Source organism: Marmota monax, unplaced genomic scaffold (assembly GCF_021218885.2).
Source record: "Marmota monax isolate L192 unplaced genomic scaffold, Marmota_monax_Labrador192_F-V1.1 WCK01_AAM20220418_F8-fsc00313, whole genome shotgun sequence".
Classification (NCBI taxonomy): Eukaryota; Metazoa; Chordata; class Mammalia; order Rodentia; family Sciuridae; genus Marmota; species Marmota monax.
In genome coordinates, this window is record NW_026695173.1 from 374,332 (window position 1) to 395,500 (window position 21,169).

The 21,169-nt window shown below is 47.7% G+C and overlaps 1 pseudogene; it reads right to left on the reverse strand.

The window, feature by feature from the left end:
* Positions 1-9,438: 9,438 nt before the first annotated feature.
* On the reverse strand, positions 9,439-20,234 carry LOC124081865 (ruvB-like 1; annotated as a pseudogene).
* Positions 20,235-21,169: the final 935 nt, after the last annotated feature.

Here is a 21,169-nt window from a genome sequence, read left to right on the forward strand (position 1 = left end):
AGACTCAAACTTGGAATAGACAATGGAACCTACTGGAAGAAAAGAAAACAGAATTGTAGGAGTTTTTTTTTTTTTTTTTTTTTTTTTTTGTCTTATCCATTCTCCTCTACCCTTTCCACTCTGGTCCTCACAGCACAAACATACATAAATCCAAGAATTTTGCATGAGATAGGACTGAATATAATAGAACTGAATCACCATAATAATATGATATAGAAGAATTGCATAAACCCCTCTTTTTTCTTATATTCTCTATTTTTTCTTTTCTTTTAATTTTTATTCCTCCCTCTCTCCCACTTTCTACCTCCTAACTTTCACTATATTTACTTTTGTTAATTTACTAAATACATACATGTGTTTGATTTTATGCATTCTTCCCTAAACTACCTCCTGTCTATTAATTAGACTTCTCCTCCAAAGGGGCTAAGATAGATTATCTCCATACCCTCACACCTTTTCCCCTTAACATTAACATCCTAAGAAGCTTGGTTTCCTGAGAATGTAGAAATGGATCCATGGGGTATACTTATATCAAAACATACCTCCACATAGAACAAATGTGTTCATAAAATTTTCAGTAAACCTCAATGAAGATGTTAGAACATTTCAGCTATTTAAACAATCTTTCACTTAGTGGACAACTACTACATTACAAATGTAAGAGCTATCCTTGAACATTTCCTCACATTGCCAGCATGGCAAACTAGATTTAACTGAATAGAAAGGAGAAAAACATTGTTTAAATACATTGGACACTCCAAACCTTGTGTTTATGAGAAGGCAATGGCCACACTGGGCATCTCAGCTAGGGACCTGAGCTCAATGCAGAACTATAAACACCATCCTCACCACTACTTAAAAACCTGTTTTCTTGCAGCAGTAATTGTGGTGAGCAATAAAGTGGAAACATGTAATACTGGTTTCTCTTATTTATTCATTTTCTTATTATTTTTGGCAGAAAGTCTATTTAGTGTCCTCCATGTGTTGAGATTGTGGAATTGTCATTTGTGTAGGCCTTGGTTTTATTTGGAGGGGATGAGGGTATAGAACTAATATAATGCTCTTTGGAGCTGACAGGGCAAAGAATGTGAAGAGTCTCCCTACTCCATGTTTTCAGAGATGTGCTCTAGGTAGAACCATCTAATTCCTGGGTGTCATGGTAAATTTTATTTGATAACCTACTTTGCTAAAATTTAGAAGATGCAGAAAACGAAGGGGACAATGAGAGGTGGCTGGGTCCAGGTTGACTGAGTAGCAGATAAGGTAGCGGGTAGGGTTGGTTATAGATTGCAGCTTATTGAAATCAGTATGTGTGGGGTCCTGAGAGATTGGCACAGTATCACTCTGAAAATGTGTTTTGATAGTTTAGGGAAATGGGAAACAAGAGATTATATATATAGCACAGGCAAGTATACATGTGAGGGTTCTCAGAGCAGGAAACACACAAGACCTTTGTGTAGGGATCCTAGGCAGAAGGGATTGACATATGCTCCTGTGTGTAGGGGAGGGTTTTCTGTATAGGAGCCAAGTCACCTAAAATTGCCTTCCTCTGTAGCTGTACTTTTCCCAAATTTCCCTCTATTGACTCCGTCAGCAAACCCATACTATACATTATCTGGGTTGAACTATGGATGTCAGTGCCCATTTTTACCCTACACAAAACTCCCTTTTTTTAACCTCCTATCATCCTTGAAGTACAGTGTGCCCTGGGATAGAAAGGGTGCTATCTGTCTAGAGCATCTTACTGCAAACTCTCCCACACCATAGTCTCTACCCATCCTCCACTCACTATCAGTAACATTTTAGCAGACAGAAAATACATGTAAAGGCTCAGTGCTTTCAGTAGACAACACTTGCATGTTCAAAGTAAGTCATTCTATCAATGCAAGAAATAATCACCAATATATAATTCTGTCAAATATTATTACCTTTGAATGTAATGCTTTAATTTCTTTTAATTTGAATTATTAAATTTTAAAAGAATCTTTATGTATGAATAAGATGTTGGGGAATGCTTAAATTAGGAAACTACTTAATGACCTAATAACCATTGCTTTTTTGTATACATGTATTTATTTTTATTTTTTTTAATTTAATTTTTTATATATAACAACAGAATGCCTTAAAATTCATATTACACATATAGAGCACAAATTTGAATATCTTTGATTGTACACAAAGTAGAGTCTCATCCTTTGTGGCTTCATACATGTACTTAGGGTAATGAAAACCATCACATTCCACTGTCTTTATTACTCCTATGCCCCCTTCCTTCCCCTTCCTCCCCTATTCTCCTTTGCATTAACCTGAGTTTACTTAATCCTCCCATCCTGCCCCCTCCCACATCATGTTTTGAATTAGCATCCTTAAATCAGAGAAATCATTTCACATTTGTTTATTGGGGATTGGAAAATTTCACTTAACATATATTCTCCAGCTCCATCAATTTACCAGCAATTGTCATAATTTTATTCACTTTTAATGCTGAATAATATTCCACTGTGTATATTTACCACATTTTTTTATCCAGTCATCTAATGAAGGGAATCTAGGTTGGTTCCACAGTTAAGCTATTGCGAATTGTGCTGCTGTAACCACTGATGTGGCTGTGTCCATGTAGTATTCTGTTATTAAGTCCTTTGGGTACAGAAAAAGGAGTGGGATAGCTGGGTCAAATGGTGATTCCATTCAAAGTTTTCCAAAGAATCTCCTTACTGCTTTCCAGATTACTGCATCAATTTGAAGTCCCACCAGCATTGTACGAGTATGTACATTTTACCCACATCCTCACCAATAATTATTGTAGTTTATATTCTTAAATAAAAGGAGTAAGAGAAAATCTCAGAGTAGTTTTCATTAGCATTTCTGTAATTGCTAGGAATGTTGAACAATTTTTCATGTTTGTGTTTATAGATTGTATATAATCTTCCCATTTTCTGAGAAGTGTTTGTTCAATTTCTTGGCTCATATATTGATTGGGTTATTTCTTTCTTTTTTTTTTTGTTTAAGATTTTTGAGTTTTTATATATTCCAGAGATTAGTTCTATATCTGATGTGCACGTGGTAAGCATTTGTTTCCAATTAGTAGGCTCTCTATTCTCTTCACTGATTGTTTCTTTTGCTAAGAACAGTTTTAGTTTGAATTCACGCTATAAAATGATGATTAATATTAATTATTGTGTTATGGAGTCTTATTAAAAATGCTGTGGAATAATCAGATATGATGGAGATTTGGGCCTACTTTTTCTTCTGAGAGATGTAGTATCTCTGGTGTAATTTCTAGGTTCTTGACTCAATTTAAGTTGAGTTTTGTGCATGGTGAGACATAGGGGTTTGATTTCAGTTTATTGCATATAAATTTCCAATTTTTCCAGCATATTTGTTGAAGAGGCTATCTTTTCTCCAATGTATATTTTTGATGCCTTTGTCAAATACAAGATAATTGTGATTTTGGGAGTTAGTCTCTGTGTTATCTATTCTGTACCATTGGTATACAAGTCTATTTTGGTGCCAACACCATACTGCTTTTGTTATTATTGATCTGTAGCATAGTTTAAGGTCTGGTATCATGATGTCATCTGCTTCATTCTTCTTGCTAAAGATTGCTTTAGCTATCCTGTGTCTCTTATTTTCCCAGAAAAAGTTCACGACTACTTTTTCTATTTCTATGAGGAATGTCATTGGAATTTTGTTTGAAATTGCATTAAATCTGTATAATGCTTTAGGTGGTAAGGTCATTTTGACATTAATACTGTCTATCCAAAAAAAGGTAGATCTTTTCATCTTCTCATGTTTTCTTTGATTGTTTTTTTAAGGTTCTTTAGTTTTTATTGCAGAGGTCTTTCACCTCTTTGTTAACTGGATTCCCAAATATTCTATTATTATTTATGATACTCTTCTAAATGAGGTAGTTTTTCTCATTTTCCTTTCAGAGGATTTGTTACTAATACATGGAAATGCCTTAGATTTATGAGTGTTGATTTTGTAGCATGTTACTTTTCTGACTTTGTTTACTAGTTCTATCAGTTTTCTGATGGAATTTGCTGAGTCTTCTAGTATATAACTATATTGTCAGTAAATAGTGCTAAGGAGTTCTTCTTTACCTATTGATATCAATTTAGTTTCTTTCACCTGTTTAAAAGTTCAGGCTAGTATTTCAATAAATATATTAAATAGCAGTGGTAAAGGAGGGCATCCCTGTCTTTTTCCAGTTTTTAGAGGAAATGTTTTCATTTTATGGTTTTATGTCCTAGAATGATGCTACCTAACATTGTGGCCATTGACCATGTAATCCATCAAAGGGAAAAACTCAGTTCTTTTGTCATAGGATCTATATGCCAAAATATCATTCGTTTGAAGCTACAGATTAGACAGGAAAGACACAGGACATTTCCATAATAGCAAAAAATTGAATATTGATGCTGTATAAATTATCAGGTGCAAATATTATGGACAAATGACCAATTTAGAGTTCAAATCTAGCACCTTGCCACAAATTCATAGTGGTAACTCTGTTCTGATATAAATCTTTGCCCAAAAGAATCAATAAATTAAAAAAAAATAGAGTGGTGTGGATACAACCATCAGGTTCCACTTTTAAGAATTCTGTTCCAGAGTATCTACCAGGTTGTACCTGAACCCTTCCATCACAAGATTCCAAGCACCTCCCTGGGAGGACCACTCCCATTCTAGTAAATGCCAGTAACTCTTAAGGCATCGATCAGAATGTCTCTTACCTTCTAGGCTAATGTGGGAACTGGCCAGGCAGATGACAAATGCCACTCCAGATAAGTCCTGTGAATGGGCATTCATAGCCATTCTATGAGTCTGAACCTGCTGGCATATGGACCACACTTAGAGAACCTCTGCTCTAGCAGACTCCAATATTTAGGAGACTGGGATGGTTTTAGAACAAGTAGTATTTAGGAGACTGGGATGGTTTTAGAACAGGTAGTGGAAGAACATGACTCACAAGCCCACTGCTTTACAAATAGGGGACGTTGTTGAAATAAGACACATACCACCACCACCACCAACAACAACAACAACATAAAGCCCTCATATTGGTTTTTAGGGAAATAATGGGGAAACAATATTACAGGTCATTTTTAACTACTGACATCGCATTTTTTAAATTTTTATTACCTAAGGCTTTATAAATATCTCAATCTCTCTCTCTCTCTCAATCTCTCTCAAACTCTCTCCCATCCTCCTCCTCCTAATCCTCCCTCCCTCTCTCAGTCGCTCCCTTCCTCTCTTTCTCTCCATGCTCATTCACAATATAAGAGGAGGTGGAGAAAAGGAGGTCAAGAGGAAGGCCAAGAGGAGTCCCATCACCTATGCTTATATGAGACAAGACACTGGGAACTGGGAAGGGGCACTGACAGCTACAGAGATCTAGGGGTGACCGAAGGAAAGCAGAGCCAGGGACAGGTAATAAACTGACCTCAGGTGGCCCTAGAGAACCCCTATTTTGTTGATTTTGTTTGGTTCTGGGAGGCTCCACCATGGACCCCCAGATGCAGCCTTTTTAAATTTTTGTTTAGAGACAGGATCTCGCTGGGTTGCTTAGGGCCTTGCTGAGGCTGGCCTCCAACTCATGATCCTCCTGCCTCATCCTCCTCAGCATCCTCAGCCTCTGGAATTATAGGTGTATGCCACTGCTCCTGGCTGGACAATGATATCATAAATATGAGGCCAAAAACACAAAAGAAAAAGCAGATAAACTGCAATTCTTTGTTTTTTGTATGTGTATGTGATGCTGTATGTGGAACCCAGGGCCTTGGGCATGCTGGGCAAGTACTCTACCACTGAACTACATACACCTCCAGCACAATCAACTGGAGCTTTAAATCAAAATTCAAAACTCATTTATGTCAAAGACCGTGTTCAAATACTGAAAAGACTACTCAAAGAAAAAAAAATACTCACAAATCACACACGTGGAAAAGGTCTAGTATCCACAATATATAAAGAGCTCTTACAATTCAATAATAAAAAGATAACATAATAAAAAAGGGCCAAGGATACAAACAGATATTTCTACAAAGATATACAAATAGCCAGTAAAACACAAAAAAATGTAGTCTCGCTGGCCCTTGGCAAATGCAAATCAAGTGAGAGGCCACCACACACCTACCAGGACATCTGTGGTGGATAGTAACAGATGTCAAATGAAACATGGAAAAACCAAGACCCTCAGACATTCCTGGTAGGAGTGTGGCAATAAAGCCATCCTACTGGCAGTTCCTTGGAAGGTCAGAGGTGCTGTGTGACCTAGCAGCCCCACCCCTCCACACAGATCCAAAAGAAAGAAACTGCAGTCCCCACATGTCTGCGGCAGCATCACTCCCACAGCCAAACCCCCCGATGGGCTTGGGCTGATGAGTGCACAGATCCATGAGCTGGTGAAGGCCCCATGCAGTGGGTGTTCCTCAGCCACAGGGGATTCAAGGGCTTGGAGGACAGGGGTGAAGCCTGTCAGTCACACCCCACACACAGCCACAGAAGGCTAAGGGACAGAAAGCAGCCTTCCACTGCCTGAGGTCGGGGTGATGGATGGGACGCAGCAGCACAGGGGCTGTGGACAGCTGATGGGGACAGGGGTGGCATTCTAAAACCGACTATGGTGGCAGTTTTGCGATTTTGTGGACATACTAAGCACTACTGGAGTTTTCCAGGGTGCAAGAGCTGCATCTCCAGTGGGATGTTCAAGCCCCACCTGGGATCAGGCCACAGGCTCCCACTGGAACCAGGCCACACCACTGCCTATGGCCTGATGCCTATGGCCTGTAGCTGGTCTGGCACAGGAGGTGATGAGCTATCTCCTTAGCCCCACACAGAAGGAAATGAGAAGGCCAAGGCTGCCATCCAGACTCACCACTTAAGACTTTTTAAAAAGACTGGATGCTGCAGAGGCCCATGCCTGTCATCTCAGCAGCTTGGGAGGCTGAGGCAGGAGGATTGTAGCTGGAGGCCAGCCTCAGTAAAAGCAACATGGAAAATAAGCAGCTCAGCGAGACTCTGTCTCTAAATGCATTGGGTGAGGGTGGGCCTTGAAGTCAGGTGTTGCTGGGGTGGACACTTGCTGGCTCTGGCCTGGGCAGGTCCCCGAGTCAGGACAGCCCTACGGGGTTCTCAGCACATTAAAGATGTTGCACTGCCCCCCCTAGGGCACACATGGAATCCAGGAGAAGAAGCTCTCAGCCAACACTGTCCCTACTCGCCCTGTCCCTTATGAGCCCTGGGGTCAGACATGGGTCTGTGGGGCAGGGAGCTGGAAATTCCCCTTGGGAGCAGCCTGTGGGCAGCAGGTCAGGAGTTGCCCACAGTGTGCCTATGTCCCAGATACTCTTCAGTCCACGCCTGAACCCCAACTTGCCCAGAGGCCCGGCTCCTGGCCCAGTCCAGCCTTGGTCACAGCCCAGTCTGCCTCTGGGCTGCACACTCCCTGGACACCAGGTCACAGCCCTGCTCCTGGGCTCGGGGGGTAGCAGCCACGTCCCTCAGTGCTGCTCCACTACAACGCTGGTACTAGGCACCAGAGTCTTGTTTTGGAGACCACGTGGCCCCATCCCCACAGGCAGGTTCTCGGGTCAGAGCCACCTTGCCATGGAGCTTTCTTTGGGGCTCAGGGTGGACAGAGCAGCACCCTCTGAAGATACCTGTTGGCCAGGCCAGGGACCCTGGGGGTGCTGTGAGCAGGGATCCCTGCAGGGGGTGCCATGTATCCATGTGGAGCCCTCAGCCAGCCAGGTGGGACCCAGTGAGGGGACCCAGTGAAGGGACCCAGTGAAGGGGACCCAGTGAGGGGACTCCTGCAGTGTCAGGTGGTGGCTATAGTGCCTCCAGACTCCAATGCTACCCAAGGTGCCCTGAGCTCTCCCAGCAGCTGGCCGGACTGACACCAGCTACCCTCAAGGCTGCGAGAGGCCCTTTCACCCTAATGTTGTCCAATCACTGTCAGGGGACTTGGGGAGACCACACAATGCTGCCCATGAGCCTGGGTCACTCGCTCAAATCCCAAGGGCAAGGGAACAGCCAGTGGCAGAGACCCTTAGGTAGCCTTGTGCTGTGGTCCACTAGCTCCTGAGACGGGGTTTCTCCATCAAGAGCCACTGAATTTTCCACTGTCTGTCACTCAGTAGCAAGTCTGGGCAAATGGGGGTTCACTTCTGGTTCTAGCCATCCTGAGTCACTTGGACCACAGGGTTATTTTCTAATTCCTACCCCAACATGCATTCTCAGGGATTCATCCCCATGGCCCTCAGCTGCTGGGGTGGAAGAGGCCCTCCTGCCACCTGCGCTGAGCAGGCCCAAGCCCAGCTCCTGCTGAACCAGGAAGACAGAAAACCCTGAGGGCATGACCTGCCCACTGCAGCCACTGGGCCTGAGGGAAGGCAAGGAGGCCTCCAGTGCAGAGGCCCAGGGATGAATGTCCCCCAGCTGTGGCGCAGATAGCAGGACCACTGTGCTAAAGATGTGTTGAAGCCATTCTGCACCCCTGTCCCCATGGCCTTGAGCAGCTATACTCAATGGCAGGCTGATGCCAGGCAGGGGCCAGAGGCCCCACTGTGCCTCCAGGAAGGTCTTACTCTCCTTACTGGTTTTGTTCCTGGAGAGACCTGCGTTCTCAGTATTTAGAGCAGCTCAACTCACAGTAGCCAAGCTACAGAACCAGCCTAGGTGCCCCTCAGCAGATGGATGGATAAAGAAACTGTGGTCCCTATACACAGTGGAATATTACTGAGCCATAAAGAAGAATGAAATGATGGCATTTGAAGGTCAATGGATGGAGTTGGAGAGGATCGTGCTGAGTAAGTAAGCCAATTCCAAAAACCAAAGGCTGAGTGTCTTCTCTGACATGCAGAGGCTGACTAACAATAGGGGAGAAGAGAATAGAATTTCTTTAGATGAGACAAAGGGAAGGGAGGGGAGGGACTGGGAGAGACAGGGGAATGAATGGACATCACTTTCCCATGTTCACGTAGGAACACAACCAGGGACACCCCACAGCAAGGCCAGACACAGGAATGAAAATCACACCCCTTGTAGGTGATATGGCAGGATGCATGCTGCTGTCATGGGGAGCTAAGAAGAACAAATTTAGAGACAAACCTGTGTCCCCACCTATGCCAAGGGACAAGGTGCAATGTCATTCAGTGTCCTCATTAAAGATGAATGGGCGCTGCTGGCCTCTGGGAGCCAGTGTGAGGGAGCTGACATTCAGGTCACCAGAGTGGCCCCACCTCCTCAGGCCTTTGCTCCCCACAGGAATGTTGAGTCTCAGAGGACCGTGGAGACCCTTCCCATCAGGGACAGGGCAGCTGCAGCCTTCAGTCACCCTGCTGTCTCCTCCCAGGTGTCCCTTCATCCCATCCTGACTTGTGACGTCATAGGTGGGGACAGACCCCGGGGAACAAGGACAGCTGGCAGCACCTACCTGATAACACAGTGGCCTCGGTTGGAAGCAAAAATTATGATGAGGGTGATGGAAGATTCCAGAGCTCGGTGCATGGAGGTGAAGCCCTCAATATCCAGCATGTACACCTCATACATGAATAGCATACTGGGGACCAGCTCAGACACACCCTGGTCGATGTACTTGTTGATCTCACCCTGGAAAAGGTCCCAGCCAGTGGGGGAAATGTCATCTGCTCTCTTCTCCACACCTCAATTCCTTCCAGACCCAACCCTGCAGCCTGGTTCTCCTACTGGCTCTCTGACAGCAGGCTGGGTACTGGACCCATTCCAGGTTTGGTGTCATCATTTGAAAACAAGAATCATTCCAGGTGTGGTGGCACATGCCTATAACCCCAGCAGCCTGGAATGTTGAGGCAGGAGGATCGCAAATTGGAGGCCAGCCTCAGCAACTTAGTAAGGCCCTGAGCAACTCAGTTGAGACCCTGTCTGAATAAAATACAGAATAGGGCTGGGGACGGGGCTCAGGGGTCAAAAGCCCCTGAGTTGAATCCCTATACCCTCATCTAAAAAAAAGCCTTTTGTGGAGCTGTGTGGGGTGCAGTGTCCAGGAGCCACCCCATAGAGCCCTGAGCCTGATGTGAAGACAACCCACTTGGGAGCCCCAGGGAGATGTGTTTTCATATGCAGATTCTCCTCTGCTGCACTCAGTCAAGGAGCCCTTTTTGGGGCCCTGCATGACAATTCTCAGGTTAATGAACTTTCCATCAAGTGCAGTTAGAATCCTCTCTGTCAGGAAACCTGAGCAAGGAGGGTCAGAGCCAGCTCAGCCTCAGCCCCCCAGAACCACCAGCCCCTGTAGATTGGCAGACCTGCCTCAGGTCCCAGCCCTCACCTTCCAAACCAGAAACCCCTGTCATCAGGATGGAGCTGTTCCCAAAGAACCGGGATCTGAGGCCTGTCCTCTCCCAGAACCATGATGCAGGGCTGTCAAAACCAAGTTCAGAGACGGATCTGCTCTTGGCCACTCATGGAGGAAGCTTAGGCTGCTGCAAGGCCTCAAGGCAACAGTGGATTCATGTTGAACTTAAGTTTTCAGGGAGTAAAGTGGTAATGGGCCCGAGAAGAACATAAAATTGGGGAAGAGCCAGGCGCAGTGGCACACGCCTGTCATCCTAGGAGCCGGGGAGGCTGAGACAGGAGGATCATAAGTTGGAGGCCATCCTCAGCAACCTAGCAAGGGCCTAAGAAACTCAGCCAGGCCTTGTCTCTAAATAAAAAGTAAAAATGCTGAGACGGGGCTTAGTGGTCGAGAGCCTCTGAGTTCAATCACTGACATCAAAAAAATTAAAAAAAAATAAGTCCACAAAGGAGCAAGGAAGACCCACTGCCTGGTGTCAAAGTCGGCACCTTTCTGGGACCTCAAAGGAAGCAGATGCTGACCTCAGCGGGTCCAGAGCACACAGTTTGGCCACAACTGTGGGGAGCTTCTAAAGGGAGTGAAGACTCAAGCCGCGCAGTGGGGGAGTTCTCAGAGCTGGGAGCATGTCAGAGGCAGGGCCTCAACTTGGCTCCAGGCTCAGGCTTCACCATGCATCTTCCCTGTGATCTTTGGCTTCATCACCTGGCCCATCATGGACAGGATGTCTTATCTCCCCTGTAGGAGAGAGGACTTTCTAGGGCAGCTACCAAAGCCCATTGTCCTGCCTCCTGCGGGTCCCTGATGTCACTCAACTTGGAAGCCTGAGGTGGACAGGCCCAGAACAGCTCCCCTGGGAAGGATTAGGGGCTCCTGAACTCAGAGGGATCCCCTCAAGGTTTCCCCTGACCTGCAAGAATCAAGCAGAGTCGTGCGTGGTGGCTCGTGTCTTTAAAAATCCTGGCAATTTGGGAGGCTGAGACAGAAGGACCGCAAGTTGGAGGCCAACCTCAGAAACTTAGTGAGGTCCTGAGCAACGCAGCAAGACCCTGTCTCTAAATAAAATATAAAAAGGGCTGCAGATGGGGCTCCATGGGTATGCACCCTGGGGTTTAAGCTTCAGTACAAAAAAATAAAATAAAATAAACCCTCCAGCCAGGTAGGAAGAAACTCCAATCCCAAGAGTCTCTGGCCTCTCCTGGGCAAAGTTCTGTGGGACAAAAAGCAAAACCAGATTCCCAGCAGAAAGCCCATTCCTGGTGGGGAGGAGGAGACCACCTTCAGGATGAAGATCAAACATGACTCTCTGTCCAGCGGGGCCCAGAGTAACGCCAGCTGGGAGCCGGAGGACTCAGGGCTTGGGCTCTGCAGAGGCCGGGGCCTCTGTGAGGCTGTCTGAAACCCTGTGAAGGCTCCCGCCAGGAACCCCCAGCCCAAGGTGGACAGCAGCTCCCAGCAGGCTGGCAGGCGGCCAGGGGCAGACAATGCCCAGAGATCAGCTGTGACAGCATCTGGACATTGGGATAGGGGACGAAGCTCATGTCATGCTCATTGCTGAGCATCCCAGAGGGCCTCCAGGAGGACAGCACGGCCCTGAACACTGGTTCCCAGGGCCTTGGGAATGTGCTGGACCACAAGGCCTGTCCCTGGTGCCTGGTGTGGGCCACGTCCCGGTCATGCAAAGTCCCATTCTAGATGACCTCCTTCTTCTTGTGCACGTCACCCTTGGGCAGGGCATTTCCTCCTTGGCCTCCAGGGTGAACTCCATGGCCAAGAAGTCACACCTGCCTGCCTCTGCCAGCAGACCATGGGGCACCAGGACCACATAGAGCTCAGTGACAGAAAGGTCTCTGCTGCCCACCGAGGACCCCCAATGGCGCCCTCCACCTGCGCCCCATGGCCTGGTGCCACACTGGGCTCCCAGACCCGCCCGGCCAACACCTGGGACTTTCTGGAAGATTCTCTCCTCTTTCTTTTCACTCCTGATAAAGAAGCATCCAGGGGACTCACTGGAGCCTAGAGCCTGGGCTCTTCTTGGTGGTGATTTATGGGTGACACGAGGCCTTAGGCTCATCCATGAACCAGGGAGATGCAGCCACCGTGGGACGCAGCAGCAGATAGAGGAGGAGGCACCTGGTGCAGTCCCCAGGCTCAGGACTCAGGGAGGGACACCAGGGAGATAAAGGAAGATGGAAGATGCCGCCTAGTGCAGCGGGAAGGGACGAAGGCTGTCTGGTCCCTGTCCCCCACAGGGTTTGGGTCTTGAACACTCTGCCTGCTGAAGTTACCAGGAGAGGAAGACCGAGAAAAGCCAAGGTGACTTAGGTAAAGGGACAGCTGCTGAACTTCCCCCACCCACCTCCGCTGAGCAATGTGACTCCCTGGTCACCCAGGTCTCCCTCTGGCAGACCCTCAGGCGTGGCACTGTCCCCCGGGAGCATACCTTCACAGCCCCGCTGTTGGCCTCCATGTAGATGATGTCCCTGGCCTCAACTCGCTTCTTCTGCAGACTTTGAAAAATGCTGGGGTTCAGCTAAAACCAAACCAACCCAGACAAAAGGGGACTCAGACAACCATGATGCACGTTCCAGTTCCTTCTGACCCTGAGGGAAGGCACCTTTCTGTAAGAGACCTGAGGGGCCAGGCACAGGGGTGCACACCTGTCATCCCAGGGACTCAGGAGGCTGAGGCAGGAGGATCACCAAGTTGGAGGCCCGCCTCAGCAACTTAGCAAGGGGACACTGTATCTCAAAACAATACAAAGCAAAATAAAAAGGGCAGGCTTCTGACTCCCTGCTTAAGCACTACAGATTCAGTTCATAGGACTAAACATAAGAGAGAGAGAGAGATAGACAGACACCTGAGGTAGCCAGGCACCACAGGAGTGGATGGGTATGAAGGTTTGTGGCAGGGCGCAAGAGCCTGGACTGGGGGCTTAGCACACCAGGAGGTAAACCTGAGAGTGACTGAGTCTGCCTGCAGGAGACAAGAGAACGTCACTATTACTCTTTCTTGCCTTGCCTTCTGGGGTTGCAAAGTGGTAGGAGCATTCTCACAGGGACCCACCTGCCTTTAGAGGGGACATGTGTCCATGGCCATGCCCCACAGCATGCCCCAGGATCACCACTGCAGCTCCAGTCCCTGGGTTAGGGACACCAGAGCTTCCTGCTTAGCCACCTGAGGCTGCATTTGACGTGGCCCGTGATTCCGGCTCTCTGGGCCTCGGTCTCCTCCTCTATGTGACAGCACCCAGAAGCACCCACGGAGGAGTCCAGCTCAGAAGGGAAATATAATTTGGAATCCCCCCAAACTGTCTGGGTCAGGAGGCTGAGGAAGGAGGATCACCAAGTTGGAGGCCAGTCTAGACCACATAGCTAGTCCCTGGGGCTGGGGCACAGCTCAGTGGCAGAGTGCTGGTTCACTATGGCCACAGCTCTGGGTTTGAACCCCAGGACCAGAAGAAAGCAAATTCTAGCACCTTCCATACCCGGGCTGTGCACACAAATCTTGGGGTGATGGTGCTCGACAGGGCCTTGCTCTTCCCTAGGGGTGTGCACTGTGCAAGGACAGCAGCCTCTGCAGGACCCAGATGGCAGACAGGTCCTGAGGCTGAACTTCCAGAGCAGCTGCTACAGACGGCCACTCTGTGGAAACACCTGAGCTCTGTCCCAGACAGAGTCTAGAGTCAAAGGGGGGGGCGGCAGGGGACACAACATGGACTAACACCAAGTGCAGGGCTCCCTCGGCAGGAGGGGGCCCCCAAAAGGCCAATCCAGAAACAAAGTCGGTATGTGGTGGCCAAAGGCCAGGGGGAGGGACAGCAGGTGGCCATTCATGGGAATGAGGTCCCTTGGAAGGTCATGACAATATTCTAGAATTAAGATGTGGAGAGTAAACTATGTCATGCATCAAAATCCTGTGGGCCACACACATTAAAATGGGTGGATCATGTTCACAACTGCACCCCAACAGAGCTGCCAGGAGCTCACCAGGGCCCAGCCTCTCTGGCCTCCTTGGGACACTGTGCAAACAGGACCAGGGCTGGGGAGTCCCCAGGCCAAGATTCGTAAGCCTCCTTCAAACTCAGACACTTCACAACTCCACACAACGCACCTGAGGTCCTTCTGTCCCAATATCTCATCCATGTGGGAAAGCTGCCCAGAAGGACTTGGGTTTGGGGGGGGCTGGGGGTACCAGGGATTGGACTCAGGGGCCCTCCACCTCAAAGCCCCATCCCCAGCCCTGTTTGGCATTTTATTTAGAGTCAGGGTCTCACTGAGTTGCTTAGGGCTTCACTTTGGCTGAGGTTGGCTATGAACTCATGATCCTCCTAACTCAGCCTCCCGAGCTGCTGGGATCAGAGGTGGGTACCACTTTTGTTTTGGAAGACAATTTTCTTCTTCTCTATTAGGCTCTTTTCTTCAAGAAGCTGGACAAAGCAGACCGATGGATGGCTCAAATTTTCAATGTGTTCCTCTGTCCTCTCTCCTACAGGGAAGAGGACAATTTTTCTCTTTTCCTCAGGCACTTTTATATGGTTGATTTTCCAGATGAACTGGACCAAGTTGTCATTCCTGAGAAGGGGCCACCTTCTCAGAACCTCATTAATCCAGGGTGGACAGGATGTGGTGAGGGATGAGAGAGAGAGGTTTGCAGAGCCAAACTCCTGAGATAAAGGCCCCATTAGGAAACAGAAAAATAGCCGTTGGAAGAAGTGACATTTTCATGATCTCCATAAAGCAGTGACTGAGAAACCACCTCAGAGAATCAAATAACCATCAAATTATAAAAGGGGGAAAGATGGAAAGATTCTATGGTGGATGGAGAGTGGTCTAGAGAAGAGAAACTGAGTCTCAGAGAGCTCAGAGGACTTGCAGGGGTCACCCAGCACCAGAGGACTCGCAGTCACCTGCCCCTCAGCCAGCACTGGATGCAGGATGACTGTGGAGCCTCTTTCTGAGCCTGAGGACTTGATCTGGAAAACAGGGGAAATGAGATTTATGGCACCTGTGCACACGGGCACACAGCTGTGAGGAACCAAAGGTAAAATATCTCCCCAAGCCCGTAGCAGGGGACCTAGCTATGCAGCAGGGGACAGGTACAGAGCTAGTGTGAGTCAATCATAACAACAGTGGATGAGTAAAAACATTATGAAAAAGAAAGAAAAAAGAAAACAAAATTATGTCCACTTTGACTTTTTGGGGAGGTGAGGGGGCAGTATTGGGAATTGAACCCAGGGGTGACTTACACCTGAGCCCCGTCCCCATCCCCATTTTTAACTTTATTTAGAGACAGGCTCTTCCTGAGCTGCTCAGGGCCTTGGCTAAGTTGATGAGGCTGGCCTCAACCTGTGGTCCTACTGACTCAACATCCTGAGTGGCTGGGGTGACAGGCATGCTCCACTGTGCCTGGCTGGCCAATGGTCATCATGTGGGGGATGAGATGACAGAAGCAATTTCTTGACTTAACCACACAACTCCCAGGAGCAATGAGAAAAGAAAGAACTACCTCATAAAGGGAACTATGTCCAAGCCCTCTACAAGGTGTCCCTTTATACACAGTGTTATCCTGAGTGTCCCATATGGCATCAACAGTGCAGAAGCCAAGGAAAGAGGGACACAGTGGTCACACCACCTGCCCAGTGCCACAGTGACAAGGGCAGGGCTCAGGATGAACTCCCCTTGAGCAGCTTGGTGCCCTTGGCTGTCTTGAGCCCTATGATCACAAGACCAATGGTCTTGCCATAGCCGCCCATGGGGTTCTCGGTCTCACATGGCATGAGCTCGGTCACCCCCCCCATAGACCTCCTTGGCCTCCTTTATCTGCACCCCTGGGAGTGGTGGCCCATGGGGACATGGTGAGAAGTGGGAACATCCTTCTCTCCACATCCATCTCCTCCCCACCAACACCCTTCTTACCTCAAACTGCCACAGCACAAGAACTGACAAGTCACCTTACAGTACAACATGGAGACACCATCATGGGTGGAGAGCAACACTACAGGGAGTGGTGGCCCATGCCTGTCATCCCAGCTCGGGAGGCCAAGGCAGGAGGACGGTGAGCTGGAGGCCAGACTCAGCAACCCAGTGAGTCCCTGATCAACTCAGTGAGACCCTGTCTCCAAACAAATTCAAAACAGGGCTGGGAGGTGGCTCTGTAGTTAGGTGCCCCGGGTTCAATCCCTGGTGCCCCTCCTCAAAAAAAAAAAAAAAAAAAAAAAACAGAAGAAGAGATGAGGCTTGTTTCTCTCCTGAAAAATGGGAAGGCCACAGAGGACTTCTGCTGGCAGGTGGCCATCAGGCTCTCTGTGAGCTGATATAGAAATGTCCCAAAGGCAGAGACACATGGCCACAGGATCAGACACTCAGGCCCCTTCCCACTGTTCAAGGGGGGGGGGCATTATCTTATCACACCATCCCTTGCCTTCTCTTCTCCAGAAACCCAACCAGGACAAGGACACTCAAGACTGGAAGCTAAGGGCCAGCTCTCTTCTGCCTGGGATCCACCTGACAGCCTATAAATGGGCCTTTTGGAAAACACCCAAAAGAGAAGCCACATTCTGTGTTTGATGAACCAAATTCCCAGCTCCTGAACCCCAAGACAAACTTCCCAAGCAAAGCCCAGAGCAGCTGCACACACCTCGAGTCCCAGCAGCTCTGGAGGCTGAGTCTGGAGGATCATGGGTTAGAGGCCAGCCTCCACAACACTGAGGCCATGAGCAACTCAGAGATACTCTGTCTCTAAATAAAATGCAAAATAGGGCTGGGGATGGGGCTCAGGGGTCGAGGGCCCCTGGGTTCGATCCCTGGTACAAAAAAAAAAAAAAAAGAAAAAAGAAATTTCCCAGACAACATGAAGATATCAGAAATCTCTGTCAAGCTTGGAAAATTCTGGGCTTTTAAGCCTACTTTGATTTTTTTTAAATAGAACCTTTTCTGTTCTGCAAAGAGGAAATTTCTCCAAATGGAATACCTGTCCATACTCACTGTCAGGGGACAGTGATATGAAATTTTTCCAGGAGGGGAAGAAAGGCATCCCCATCTCTCAGCCACTCATATTTGTCTAGAAGTTTCTCGGTGGTGACAAGTAGACAGGGGAAGGCCCAGTGGACCATGAGCCCAGCTGGTGGCCAGGAGAGGGGCTGCAGGCACTGTCTCAGGCCACGAAAGCACAAAGAACACAGGTTTCATCTGCTGGCTTGGGTTTCTAAGTCCCTGACAGGGACCTTTATCACGTCAATGGAGTGGCACAGAGCGGACAGATGACCCTCTCTCCTTCCCTCTACAGCTTCGCAGGAAGTCAAAGGCTCAGGGACAGAAGGCTCCTGTCTGAGGGGAGGCCATGGCTTGCCCTTTCATTCTGTGGCAGGATCTAGAAGTTTCTCTTCACCTGCTACCATCAAAAGCCCTGCTGTGTCCCCCACCACACCACTCCAGGGGCGACTCCCATCAAATGTGCCTGGTGACCTCTACTTTTTCAAATTTTAAAGCATTTCAGTTCCCACTGAGCCATTGAAACACAAGCAACTGTGTGAAGAGCAGTTTTATCAGGTTTTTGTCTCACAAAAATGGGGTTTTTAATTTTTTTTTAAGTTGTAGATAGACACAATTCCTTTATTTTTTATTTTTTATTTTATTTTATGTGGTGCTGAGGATGGAATCCAGGGCCCCACACTTGCTAGGTGGGTCTCTACCACTGAGCCCCTGCCCCAGCCCAGAAAAATGGTGTTTTTAAAATTTAAGTTCTTAAAAATATTAATATTCAAGTATTTGAAAGGTTGTGATATCTTACTGGTCACATTTTTGGGGGGGTTCTTTTTGGTACCAGGAATGGAATTAAGGGGCTCTCAACCCCTGAGCCCTATCCCCAGGCCCTTTTACATTTTATTTAAAGACAATGTCTCACTGAGTTGCTCAGGGTCTGGCTAAGTTGCTGAGGCTGGCCTCCAACTTGCTATCCTCCTGCCTCAGCCTCCTGAGCTGTTGGAATATGGTTCATATGTTTAATTAATGAGTTAAATAAAATCACTGGCACATGTTTAATTAAGGAAAAGTAAGCCAGGCACTGCAGCACACATATGTATCCATAGTTACTCAGCATACTGAGGCAAGAGGATGGTTTGAACCCAGGAGTTTCAGGACTGCCTGGGAAACATAGTGAGACCCTGAAAAATAGGAAATGAAAAGGGAAAAGAAAAGGAGAAATGAAGAAAAAACAATAGAGAGAAAATTTTTAAACGTAAAACCCAGGTGTGGTTGTGCACATGCATATTCCCAGTACTTCAGGATGCTGAGGCAGGAGGATCGAGATTTGGAGGCCAGCCTCGGCAACTCGGCAAGACCCTGTCTCTACATAAAATATAAAAAGGGCTGGAGACGAAACTCAGGAGTGAAGTGCCCCTGGGTTCAATCCATGGTAGCAAAAAATAAAAATAAGAAGCCTAAGTTCAATGAGACACAAAGCTTAGCTTCTGAACACAGTTCAGAATTATAACTCTCCAGTTCAGCATTAGTGTCAAAGAGGGGCTGGGGGTGGCTCAGTGCCCATGTTCCAGAGAGAGAGAGAGAGAGAGAGAGAGAGAGAGAGAGAGACAGAGAGACCCATAGTTGAGTGCTTACGTTGACCTGCTGGGGAAGATCAAGAGGCAGAGCCAGTCCCTCAAAGAGGCACTGCAGGAAGACACAGTGCCAGCCACCAGGAAATCAGATGGCTGTGGGGGGTGAAACAGGGTCCCATGATATCTCCCCACTTCCAAATGCTGCACCCTCCCATGGTATTTTCTTTCCTTCAGCATTAAGTCAAAAGCTCCCCAAGTAGATTTCTTAGTCTTTTTATTTATTTATTATTTATTTGGGTACCAGGGATGGACAGGGGCCCTCAACCACCGAGCCCTATCCCCAGCCCTTTTTATATTTTAGTTAGAGACAGAGTCTCACTGAGTTGCTCAGGGCCTCACTAAGTTGCTGAGGCTGGCCTCCAACTTGTGATCCTCCTACCTCAGCCTCCCAAGCTGCTGGGATGGCTGACTGCTCTTGCCTGTCTTGTCAACAGCACCAAAAGAACACGAGCAGTCCAATCAACACATCACAGAAGCATTTTTAAGATGAAAGGATTCAAAGCACCGGAGAAACAACAGCCATCTGTCACTCCAACGTGACACTCACCGATAGCCCTGCGAAAGTTCTCCATCAGTACCTCTGTCTTCTTGATCTCCATGGAGTAAACTTTGCTCCCCACCATGGGACAGAAAGACACCTTACTTCCAAGCTCCAGAGCAATTGCCAGGGCCAGGGCTGGCTACAAAGGCAAGAAAGGAAAGGTTTTCTTTTTATAGTCTTGAAAACATAATTCAAAGCCATCTATAAAAAATTTATTCAAGAGGCTGAACATGGTGTCGCACACTTGTGATCACTAAGACTCAGGAGGCTGAGGCAGGAGGATGGCAAGGTGGAGGCCATTCTCAGCCACTTAGCAAGGCTCTGAGCAACTCAGTGAGACCCTGTCTCTAAATAAAATATAAAAGATTTGGGGATGGGGCTCAGTGGTTAAGCACCCCTGAGTTCAATCCCTGGGTTCAAAAAAAAAAAACACCATGAACAAATTAGAAAGGATTTATTACATTACCTTCATTTTATGTTAAAAAGCCAGCAAATAGTGGATAATATGTGAGGCCAAATCTAGAAGCAGTGAGTTGGTCTGCAAGCCCCCCCTGACCGTGCCCTGAGATCAACTATAAATTGATGCTCAGTAACCTAACTTCGGTTGGCAGATGCTAAAGAGAACCAGGTGGAACAGACATCTTGTCAAATACCAAGTTATGGAAAGCAAATGCTCTCACGTGGGCCCAGGACTGGGAAATGCCATGGCCTCTGAGTGCCTTTTCATCGTCCCTCATCTCTGAAATGAGAATGAGGTCAGACCCCAGGTGTGCAGGCCACACAGAGCCTCCTGAGTTTCTGAGGGCCTCACTAAGTTTCTGAGGCTGGCCCCCAAATTTTGATCTTCCTGCCTCAGCCTCCCAAGCTGCTGGGACAAGGCCAACTGGAGCTGCTGCTTCAAAGATGGCCCAGGGAAGGCTCCTCTTTGATTTTCTTTTCAATGCCAACCTGGGGGACGATCAGCGATCACTGTGGGGCAAAATCCACTAGCTCATGGGTCAGAGGTTGGTTCTAGTTCTGATATTCTCCCTGTTTTCCAGTGTGGTCTTGAGCACACAATAGTGCTAATGTTGGATGGCATCATCTGGCGAACTAAAATACTGTTTAGATTACAAGGAGCCAACAAGCTGCCCACAGGATGGTTTGGTTGTGACCACGTAGTCTTAGATGTGCCTTTAAACTTGGCTTTTTTGTGGGGGATTGAAGCCAGGGGCCTTTGACCCATGAGACCCATCCCCAGCCCTATTGGGTATTTTATTTAGAGACATGGTCTCCCTGAGTCTCTGAGGGCCTCACTTTTGCTGAGGCTGGCCTCAAACTCGCTATCCTCCTGTCTCGGCCTCCCAAGCCAACCAATGGGATTAAAGGCATGTGCCACTGTGCCCAGCTCTTGCCATTTTTTGAACCCTAGGGACTTTCGTGTAGAAATCCAACTATTTGGCTTCTCTTGAGAAACAGGTTTTGACCCAGTGGCCCTATTTTAGTGACAGGGCACCACATTTTGGGGCTTAGCCAGTCACTTTGCTTGCCTCGCTTCCCAAATGCTTAGGCACCAGAGTTGGCAAGCCCAAGCATGTGTTCTAATAGCAAAGGGAAAATGCCTAGAACAAAACACAGAGGGATGCGATTCCAACACCACGAGGCCCAGGGGAGGCCACAGGCAGCTCTGCCC